Below are 10,664 nucleotides of genomic sequence, written 5' to 3'. Positions count from 1 at the left end.
CTCCTGTGAAATACTACCAAACTGTATCATGTGCTGGGCAATTTTGTTTTGATTGAAATAGCTAAGTATTTCTTGCGCATAATTAAAAATTAATGAAACATTAAGCACACTTGTTTTACAAGAAGAAGGTGAAATGATGGTATAATGCAAGAACTATTTAGAGAAAAAAGCAGAGTCGCTCCTCATACTATATAACATTATCATGTCTTGTGGGAAAGGACATCTTGATGAGGTGAAGCAAAACCTCTTAACTCTTCTTCAAGTTTATTGAAATCATTAATTCAAGGTTGTAACAAGGACAAGGTATAGCTGAAATCCACTCAAGTTTCTACTGCTTAACCATTATTCCTGTAAGACTCTACCAGGAGTGGGGATTGAACCCACGCAAACATACATCCATTGGATCTTAAGTTCAACGCCTTAACCACTCGGCCATCCTGGTGTGACCCAGCAGTTTAGGCATTCCTTTTCCTAGAAAGATCAGTGTATTTCAGTTTGTGCAGTACCACTACTTTTATACATTACCTCTGGAGTTTTCTGAAAGTCTCTGAAATAGTTTTCAGTTGTCCTGATGTCTTGCAACATCTACTTTTCATGCCTTTCCTCTTGTCTATGCTTTTACTTTTCTCGGTATCACTTACATGTCCTGCTCTTTTCTTTTCATACTATATTGCATTCACATTCCTAACTTACGTTTCAAGTCAGAACAGAAACCGAGCTTCAAGATCTAAGATTTCTAATGTTTAGCTTTCTCTTATCTTCTTGTACTATATATTTACTGCATCCCAGCTCAGTTTTTGCCTCTCCTTTCAACCCTGTAGGAACACTACCTACCTTGTTTTGCTGCTTGTGTACCACATGAGCTGCTGCAGAACAAGCAGACTTTTATTTACTACTTCCTGGCTGACTGTGGCCTAAAGTTGTGCATACCCTTGCAGCATTTTACTTATTCATCCATAATTTGCTGCTATAACTTCATAGCTCTGCAGACACTTTTATTCTTCACATCCTAGCTATTCCCTCTCCTCTGTCTTTGGCCTTTTTCTTCCACTCTTGTCTCTTGTCTTGACCTTCTTTTAAGCTTTCCCTTTATAGCCAACAATCTTGTTTTAAAGTTGTTCTCATCTGACGTAGAATTTTATCATTGTAACTGTCTCATACTGTACTTTGAGGCCTTGCTCCAAATGTTTGGACTGATGTACTCTCATTATATAGTGCTCAGTTCTAAACCTCTAGACAAAATTGCTACAGCAATAATATTTGGACAGACAGTGGCAGATGGGAAAATTCAGAGTATGACCCAGACTTGAATGATGCCTAGCAAAGAATCTGAAAAATAATCCTAGTTCACAGATCTGAAATCAGGTATCCCTTAAGGTGTATAACAGTGCTTTCATGGAGTACCCAAGACAGGCTACAGAGAAGAAAGAGAAGACAACAAGCCCTCTTCTATCTGGGTTCTTACTGATTCAATGCACTACAAGGACTTCAAAGGCTTCCTAGGACTCAGTCTGCAGGGTTCCTACCTCTAGTGAGAGTAGAGGCTTCTACATGACAGCTGCCTGAGCTTGGGTTCCACTGAAGGACTGGCATGCCTCTTTCTGATTCGCCAACTTCTGGATTGGCTGAAATTTTACTGGCTGACTTCTGCTAACGTGGAGCCTTACAGACTTTAACTATCCAGAGATTTTCACAGTTCTCCGCGCTGCTGCTCAGATTATTTATCTTTAACAAGAAACCTAATTTTTTATAATTGCAAATTATTCAGCAACCTTTGCTAATTTTCCTTCAAGACTTTAAATATGGGATATGACAGACACTCAAATATAAGTTTCTGAAATGGGACTGCACCAGTGGAATCCATGACTATGTAAAGTGGCAATCAAGGATCTTTCTCGCTGGCACATTCCGGTCCCGAGATAATATTTCTTGTGCCCTCTCTCTCTCTTTCTCTGTAAAATGTCACCTATGAAATGCATGCTTTTGCCTTGAGGAAGTTTATGAGCTCCTGTGAAATACTACCAAACTGTATCATAGGTTCATAGGTTCATAGGTAGGTACTAGGCTAGGTACTAGGTAGGTTCATAGGAAGGTACCCTGGCTTTCGCCACCCAAGAAAATTATTTTCCTGTGCCACTGTCAAGCAGAGCCAGAGAAGTGATCCCCAGGGTGAATTTCCTATTACCCATTCAGTCATCAAGATTTTTCTTGAAGAGCGCTATTGAGGAGCTTTGTTTGACATAGATAGTAGTATGTTCCAGAGTATGGGAAGTCTCTGGGACAGGAATCTATCCCTCCAGCATGTTCTGTTTATTGTGTTGACATGGTTTAGTTCCCTGGAGCGTGTAGATCAGAGGGATTGGGATTTCTTTTAGTGGCTCATGTCCAACAGCTCTAGGTTTGACATAGCTTTGTGTGTTAGGCAGAGATTGCCTTTGAGTAGGCGATATGCAATGGAGTAAAGCTGCAGTTTTTTTAGACGGTCTGCGTAGGGCATCTGTTTGAGGCCGGTAATCCTCTTTGTGAGGTATTTCTGCGGCCTTTTCAGTTGTTGTATATGTCTTGTGAGGTACATACCAAAAGGGGCATTGTACTCTATAATGGATCTAATGAGTGACGAGTAGAGGGTAACAATGACCTCTTTTTTCCTGGATGAGAAACCTGTTATGATGAGGTGTGCCATGTAGAAGGATTTCCTGACTACTGTGGCAATGTGATTATCAAAGGAGAGACTACTGTCCACCTGTGTCCCAAGGTCTCTTATCACACTTTCGGTGTTAAGTAGACTACCCCCTATGTGGTATTTCATGGGTACAGAGTTTCTACCAAAAGGGTTGACATTCCAATATTTGGCATTGAGCTTGAGGCCGTGGCTTTGACACCAGGCATCTGTCCCAGTGAGGCCCTTTTGTAGGATGTACACATCTTTTGAAGTTTTGATTATGGCTCCTAGTTTGCAGTCATCTGCGAACTTCATTAGCCAAAGACCTTCTGTGTTAGCCTGTACTTCAGAGAAGTAGATACCAAACAGGAGAGGACCCAGGACTGAACCCTGTGGTACTCCACTTGTCACTGGTCTGAAGTTGGATTTGGAGTCTGCTACTTTCACAGTGTGGGTTCTGTCAGTGAGCCAGTTGGCAACCCATCTTGTGACATAGGGATTTATATCTAGTTTAGTGAATTTATCTATAATTCCAGAGTGTGGGATGGTGTTGAAAGGCTTGACGAGATCTAGATAGGCTGTGTGAACCACCTTACCCTCATCTACGGCTTTGGTGACCACTTCAGTAGGAGACATGATCTGCCTTTACAAACCCAAACTGGGTGGGGTCCAGAGTTTGGAGATTACCAATGTCATGGTTTATAAGTTCCATGATGATACTTTCCATAGCCTTGCAGACCAGGCTCATCAAGCTAATGGGGCAGTAGTTTCCAAGGTCCATGGTGGCTGCCCTTTGTGAAATGGGATAACCATTACTGTGCTCCATTCAGTGGGCACATAGCCTGAGATGAGGCTATGATTGAACATGGTACTTAGGTGGGGTACCAGTTTGTTCTGTAGTTCATGTAGAATGAAGCCTGGGATGTTGTCAGGTCCCAAGGATGCTGTGTTCTTGGCTTTGGAGAGTGTGTTTTTTACCTGTGCAGCCATGATTACAGGAACTTTGCATTCTTCCGGTATAGAGACGGTCCCTTTAGGGGATGAGAGCGGGTAAAGTTAGCACTGAACCTATCTGCCAGGATGTTGGTAATATCAGTTGGTTCTGTATATTTAATGCCATTGTGCTGTAACTCAGAGCAGATCTGAGTGTTGCCATTGAGATTCTTGACATAGCTATAGAATGCTTTGTGGTTGTATTTAGAGTCAGTGGTGATTTTGTTTTCGTAACTAGCTTTGGAGGATTTTATGAGTGATCTCAGCTTCTTACTGAGGCTGACCAGGGAGTTCCTCCAATCATGGGATTTTACTCTTTTTTGCAACAGTTTCTTCTGTTGTAGTTTGTTTATGGCAGGGGACCACCAGATTGGCTTCCTTTTTTTGGAGGATAGCATCTTGGTTCTGTTAGGGGGTTGCACGATCCATGCACTCGTGTAAGTGCTTATAAAGTGCATTTGTGTAGGATTCAGCAGTCATACCTCTATTGTCCATCAGCATGGGTGTCGTGAAGTTTGCCACTTCTGCCTTAAGAAGCGTGAAGTTGGCTTTGGAGAAATCTTTTGCGGTGGTTTCCCCTAATTGGGGGTGGAGGAGGGATGTGGATGTCTATGGTAATTAGCTTGTGTTCGGATCTGACCAACGAGGAACTGACCTCTGGTGTGGAGCACCGCTTGCCCATGTTGGTAATAAGCAGGTCTAGGATATTTCTGCCCCTGGTGGGGGTGTGGATAAATTGATCCAAGGCATTGGAATTTATGAATTCCAGAAAATGTTGAGCACAAGAGTTGGTACATGAGTAGTTTTCCCAGTTAATGGTGGGGGTAGTTAAAATCGCCCATTATTAGGGCATTTGGTTGTACCCTAATATTTGCCAGTGTATCAAGAAATGAGGAGTGGGAATCCTCGGGCATGGTCGGGGATCTGTAGCAAGCTACAATTTGGATTGTGGTCTTGCCCAGAGTTAGTTGTACTTGGATAATCTTGGATGCATTATGCTGAGCAACTAGCCTGGAGGTGTGGATATCTTTAATGAATATGGACATGCCTCCGCCTTTAGTGTTTCGGTCCAGGTTAGGTGGCCGAAAGGTGTGGTATGAATTATAGCCTGGTAATGCAGGGGTACTCTCTGGAGCCTTGAACCAGGTCTCTGTCACTGCACAGATGTCGATGTTCTCCATTTTAAGGAGTGCCTCGAGTGAGTGCATTTTGATGTTTAGACTTCTAGCATTGAGTAGCAATACCCTCAGATTTTGCTTGCTTGTACCTGTTACGGTGGTGAATTTGTCATTTGAGCCTTGCCTAAAAAATGCACTATAGGGGTGGCTAGATACTTAGCCAGTATCCGGAATCCCAGGGGAGACAGGTGCAGGCCATCTCTGGCAAAGCATCGTAGTTTGTCGATCATGTCATCCCAGGCATACAAATACTGGATCCCCTTAGAATGACACCAGAAACTTAGCAACTTAGCCAATTGTTGAAGTCAATCATTTTGTCCTTGTACTGTTGTATCATTCTGGGTGATGGCAGGATGCTACTCAGGACTATGGTCATACCTGCCTGGGCTACAAGATCAGACAGCTCCTCCATGTCCCTTTTCATGTAGTCCAGGGAGGTACGTCTCAGGTCATTCACACCAACATCGACAATGATGGAGTCATATTTGTACTTATTGAGGAGTGACCTGAGTGCATGCATTATGTGGCAGATCCTGGCACCCGACAGGCAGCTGACAGTAACTTTCTCCTTGTTTAGCCTAGTGAGTGGAACATCAGTGTGCATGACTATAGAGTCACCTATAACTAGAGTGTTGGGTACGTTATTATGCCATATGGGCTGTGGTTGAGTGGCACACTGAGTTTGTGGGCTATGTGTCATTTGGGATGTGTTGGAGGGTGGAGGTTGCTTGTGTTTCTGCTTTGGAGGTCCCTGTTGCTTGGGCAGGGTTTTACTGAGAGCCGCCGTGAATGTAGGTGTGTGTTTTGTGTTTTTATGTGTGTATTTTGGTGGTGTAGGTTTTGAGGGACTATGTGATGAGTGTGGTGTGGTGCAAGTGTTTACCTTCTCCTCTTGACTATCTAGTCCAGTCTTGGGTGAAGAGAGCTTTGTTTCCAGTTTGGCTATATAAGTACATCTCTCACAGGTTGTAGTGCTGGGTGGTAGGAGGAGAGGGTTGTCTCTGTACATGAGGCAATTGCTGCATTTCCCCAAGATGCCCAGATTCATCAGGTAGACAGGAGAAAACACCGGGAGCTGACCCTTAGACATGCTTGGATAGGTGCTTATTTGTTAAGTACTAGAAACTGTTTTCCTCTAGACAAGTGAGGAAAGTTGAGTGCTGTAGTAATTTGTAGCTTATTTAGTGCTTACAATGAGTTCTGAACAAGTGCTGAGCTCAAAGAAACAGACTTGATTGCTGAAACTAAAAAAATGGCTAGTTCTAAGAAACAAAATTAAGCTAGAAGGCTTCCCTCCAAAACAGAAAGGATTGTGGGCTCAGAAGCCCACAAACAGTCCTGGACACAGCAAATCTGTACCAGAAATAGACTACCCACAGAAAGGCAGCAAACAAGCATAGAAATATATATATATATTTTTTTTTAAGTGGAAAGAGAGAAAGGAGGAGCAGAAACTAAGTGGATTGGCCTTCTCAAATGTTCTCCCTGTATTAGGCAGAAACAGGTAATAACACTAGACTAGGAGGAGTGTCCCAAATCAAATTTACAGTAGGGGCGGGCAACTGCAAAGCCACCAACTATAAGAACAACATACCAATAGGGAGGAAGGGTGGGATGGGAAACAAACTGCAGAAATGCAAAAAAGCTTCAGTGAGCCTTTAAATGAAAGTTTTAAACAGATAAAGGAGCCTCTGGAGAAAGCTTTTAACTAAAAACAAGTTATAGGACACTCCTTGGCAGAAGATCAGAATCAAACAACCCAAACAGATGCTTAATAAAAGTGGACAATTTCCAGTTAATACTTCACACACAGTGCAACTACCTAGAAAAGCAGAGTCTCTCCTCATACTATTTAACATTATCATGTCTTGTGGGAAAGGACATCTTGATGAGGTGAAGCAAAACCTCTTAACTCTTCTTCAAGTTTATTGAAATCATTAATTCACTCGGCCATCCTGGTGTGACCCAGCAGGGTAGGCATTCCTTTTCCTAGAAAGATCAGTGTATTTCAGTTTGTGCAGTACCACTACTTTTATACATTACCTCTGGAGTTTTCTGAAAGTCTCTGAAATAGTTTTCAGTTGTCCTGATGTCTTGCAACATCTACTTTTCATGCCTTTCCTCTTGTCTATGCTTTTACTTTTCTCGGTATCACTTACATGTCCTGCTCTTTTCTTTTCATACTATATTGCATTCACATTCCTAACTTACGTTTCAAGTCAGAACAGAAACCGAGCTTCAAGATCTAAGATTTCTAATGTTTAGCTTTCTCTTATCTTCTTGTACTATATATTTACTGCATCCCAGCTCAGTTTTGCCTCTCCTTTCAACCCTGTAGGAACACTACCTACCTTGTTTTGCTGCTTGTGTACCACATGAGCTGCTGCAGAACAAGCAGACTTTTTATTTACTACTTCCTGGCTGACTGTGGCCTAAAGTTGTGCATACCCTTGCAGCATTTTACTTATTCATCCATAATTTGCTGCTATAACTTCATAGCTCTGCAGACACTTTTTATTCTTCACATCCTAGCTATTCCCTCTCCTCTGTCTTTGGCCTTTTTCTTCCACTCTTGTCTCTTGTCTTGACCTTCTTTTAAGCTTTCCCTTTATAGCCAACAATCTTGTTTTAAAGTTGTTCTCATCTGACGTAGAATTTTATCATTGTAACTGTCTCATACTGTACTTTGAGGCCTTGCTCCAAATGTTTGGACTGATGTACTCTCATTATATAGTGCTCAGTTCTAAACCTCTAGACAAAATTGCTACAGCAATAATATTTGGACAGACAGTGGCAGATGGGAAAATTCAGAGTATGACCCAGACTTGAATGATGCCTAGCAAAGAATCTGAAAAATAATCCTAGTTCACAGATCTGAAATCAGGTATCCCTTAAGGTGTATAACAGTGCTTTCATGGAGTACCCAAGACAGGCTACAGAGAAGAAAGAGAAGACAACAAGCCCTCTTCTATCTGGGTTCTTACTGATTCAATGCACTACAAGGACTTCAAAGGCTTCCTAGGACTCGGTCTGCAGGGTTCCTACCTCTAGTGAGAGTAGAGGCTTCTACATGACAGTTGCCTGAGCTTGGGTTCCACTGAAGGACTGGCATGCCTCTTTCTGATTCGCCATCTTCTGGATTGGCTGCAATTTTACTGGCTGACTTCTGCTAACGTGGAGCCTTACAGACTTTAACTATCCAGAGATTTTCACAGTTCTCCGCGCTGCTGCTCAGATTATTTATCTTTAACAAGAAACTAATTTTTTATAATTGCAAATTATTCAGCAACCTTTGCTAATTTTCCTCAAGACTTTAAATATGGGATATGACAGACACTCAAATATAAGTTTCTGAAATGGGACTGCACCAGTGGAATCCATGACTATGTAAAGTGGCAATCAAGGATCTTTCTCGCTGGCACATTCCGGTCCCGAGATAATATTTCTTGTGCCCCCTCTCTCTCTTTCTCTGTAAAATGTCACCTATGAAATGCATGCTTTTGCCTTGAGGAAGTTTATGAGCTCCTGTGAAATACTACCAAACTGTATCATGTGCTGGGCAATTTTGTTTTGATTGAAATAGCTAAGTATTTCTTGCGCATAATTAAAAATTAATGAAACATTAAGCACACTTGTTTTACAAGAAGAAGGTGAAATGATGGTATAATGCAAGAACTATTTAGAGAAAAAAGCAGAGTCGCTCCTCATACTATATAACATTATCATGTCTTGTGGGAAAGGACATCTTGATGAGGTGAAGCAAAACCTCTTAACTCTTCTTCAAGTTTATTGAAATCATTAATTCAAGGTTGTAACAAGGACAAGGTATAGCTGAAATCCACTCAAGTTTCTACTGCTTAACCATTATTCCTGTAAGACTCTACCAGGAGTGGGGATTGAACCCACGCAAACATACATCCATTGGATCTTAAGTTCAACGCCTTAACCACTCGGCCATCCTGGTGTGACCCAGCAGTTTAGGCATTCCTTTTCCTAGAAAGATCAGTGTATTTCAGTTTGTGCAGTACCACTACTTTTATACATTACCTCTGGAGTTTTCTGAAAGTCTCTGAAATAGTTTTCAGTTGTCCTGATGTCTTGCAACATCTACTTTTCATGCCTTTCCTCTTGTCTATGCTTTTACTTTTCTCGGTATCACTTACATGTCCTGCTCTTTTCTTTTCATACTATATTGCATTCACATTCCTAACTTACGTTTCAAGTCAGAACAGAAACCGAGCTTCAAGATCTAAGATTTCTAATGTTTAGCTTTCTCTTATCTTCTTGTACTATATATTTACTGCATCCCAGCTCAGTTTTTGCCTCTCCTTTCAACCCTGTAGGAACACTACCTACCTTGTTTTGCTGCTTGTGTACCACATGAGCTGCTGCAGAACAAGCAGACTTTTATTTACTACTTCCTGGCTGACTGTGGCCTAAAGTTGTGCATACCCTTGCAGCATTTTACTTATTCATCCATAATTTGCTGCTATAACTTCATAGCTCTGCAGACACTTTTTATTCTTCACATCCTAGCTATTCCCTCTCCTCTGTCTTTGGCCTTTTTCTTCCACTCTTGTCTCTTGTCTTGACCTTCTTTTAAGCTTTCCCTTTATAGCCAACAATCTTGTTTTAAAGTTGTTCTCATCTGACGTAGAATTTTATCATTGTAACTGTCTCATACTGTACTTTGAGGCCTTGCTCCAAATGTTTGGACTGATGTACTCTCATTATATAGTGCTCAGTTCTAAACCTCTAGACAAAATTGCTACAGCAATAATATTTGGACAGACAGTGGCAGATGGGAAAATTCAGAGTATGACCCAGACTTGAATGATGCCTAGCAAAGAATCTGAAAAATAATCCTAGTTCACAGATCTGAAATCAGGTATCCCTTAAGGTGTATAACAGTGCTTTCATGGAGTACCCAAGACAGGCTACAGAGAAGAAAGAGAAGACAACAAGCCCTCTTCTATCTGGGTTCTTACTGATTCAATGCACTACAAGGACTTCAAAGGCTTCCTAGGACTCAGTCTGCAGGGTTCCTACCTCTAGTGAGAGTAGAGGCTTCTACATGACAGCTGCCTGAGCTTGGGTTCCACTGAAGGACTGGCATGCCTCTTTCTGATTCGCCAACTTCTGGATTGGCTGAAATTTTACTGGCTGACTTCTGCTAACGTGGAGCCTTACAGACTTTAACTATCCAGAGATTTTCACAGTTCTCCGCGCTGCTGCTCAGATTATTTATCTTTAACAAGAAACCTAATTTTTTATAATTGCAAATTATTCAGCAACCTTTGCTAATTTTCCTTCAAGACTTTAAATATGGGATATGACAGACACTCAAATATAAGTTTCTGAAATGGGACTGCACCAGTGGAATCCATGACTATGTAAAGTGGCAATCAAGGATCTTTCTCGCTGGCACATTCCGGTCCCGAGATAATATTTCTTGTGCCCTCTCTCTCTCTTTCTCTGTAAAATGTCACCTATGAAATGCATGCTTTTGCCTTGAGGAAGTTTATGAGCTCCTGTGAAATACTACCAAACTGTATCATAGGTTCATAGGTTCATAGGTAGGTACTAGGCTAGGTACTAGGTAGGTTCATAGGAAGGTACCCTGGCTTTCGCCACCCAAGAAAATTATTTTCCTGTGCCACTGTCAAGCAGAGCCAGAGAAGTGATCCCCAGGGTGAATTTCCTATTACCCATTCAGTCATCAAGATTTTTCTTGAAGAGCGCTATTGAGGAGCTTTGTTTGACATAGATAGTAGTATGTTCCAGAGTATGGGAAGTCTCTGGGACAGGAATCTATCCCTCCAGCATGTTCT

The 10,664-nt window shown here is 41.6% G+C and overlaps 2 non-coding genes across 2 annotated transcripts; both read right to left on the bottom strand.

Moving 5' to 3' along the window:
- Positions 1 to 359: 359 nt before the first annotated feature.
- TRNAL-UAA lies at positions 360 to 442 on the bottom strand. The gene has a single exon. It is a non-coding gene; the product is annotated as a tRNA-Leu (tRNA).
- An 8,272-nt stretch (positions 443 to 8,714) lies between these two features.
- Positions 8,715 to 8,797, bottom strand: TRNAL-UAA. The gene has a single exon. It is a non-coding gene; the product is annotated as a tRNA-Leu (tRNA).
- Between the last annotated feature and the right edge of the window lie 1,867 nt (positions 8,798 to 10,664).

Source organism: Protopterus annectens, unplaced genomic scaffold (assembly GCF_019279795.1).
Source record: "Protopterus annectens isolate FY-2018-M unplaced genomic scaffold, PAN1.0 ctg68538_obj.part0, whole genome shotgun sequence".
NCBI lineage: Eukaryota > Metazoa > Chordata > Ceratodontiformes > Protopteridae > Protopterus > Protopterus annectens.
Note: the sequence above shows the minus strand (reverse complement) of the source record. Positions and strands in the feature narration are given on the sequence as shown.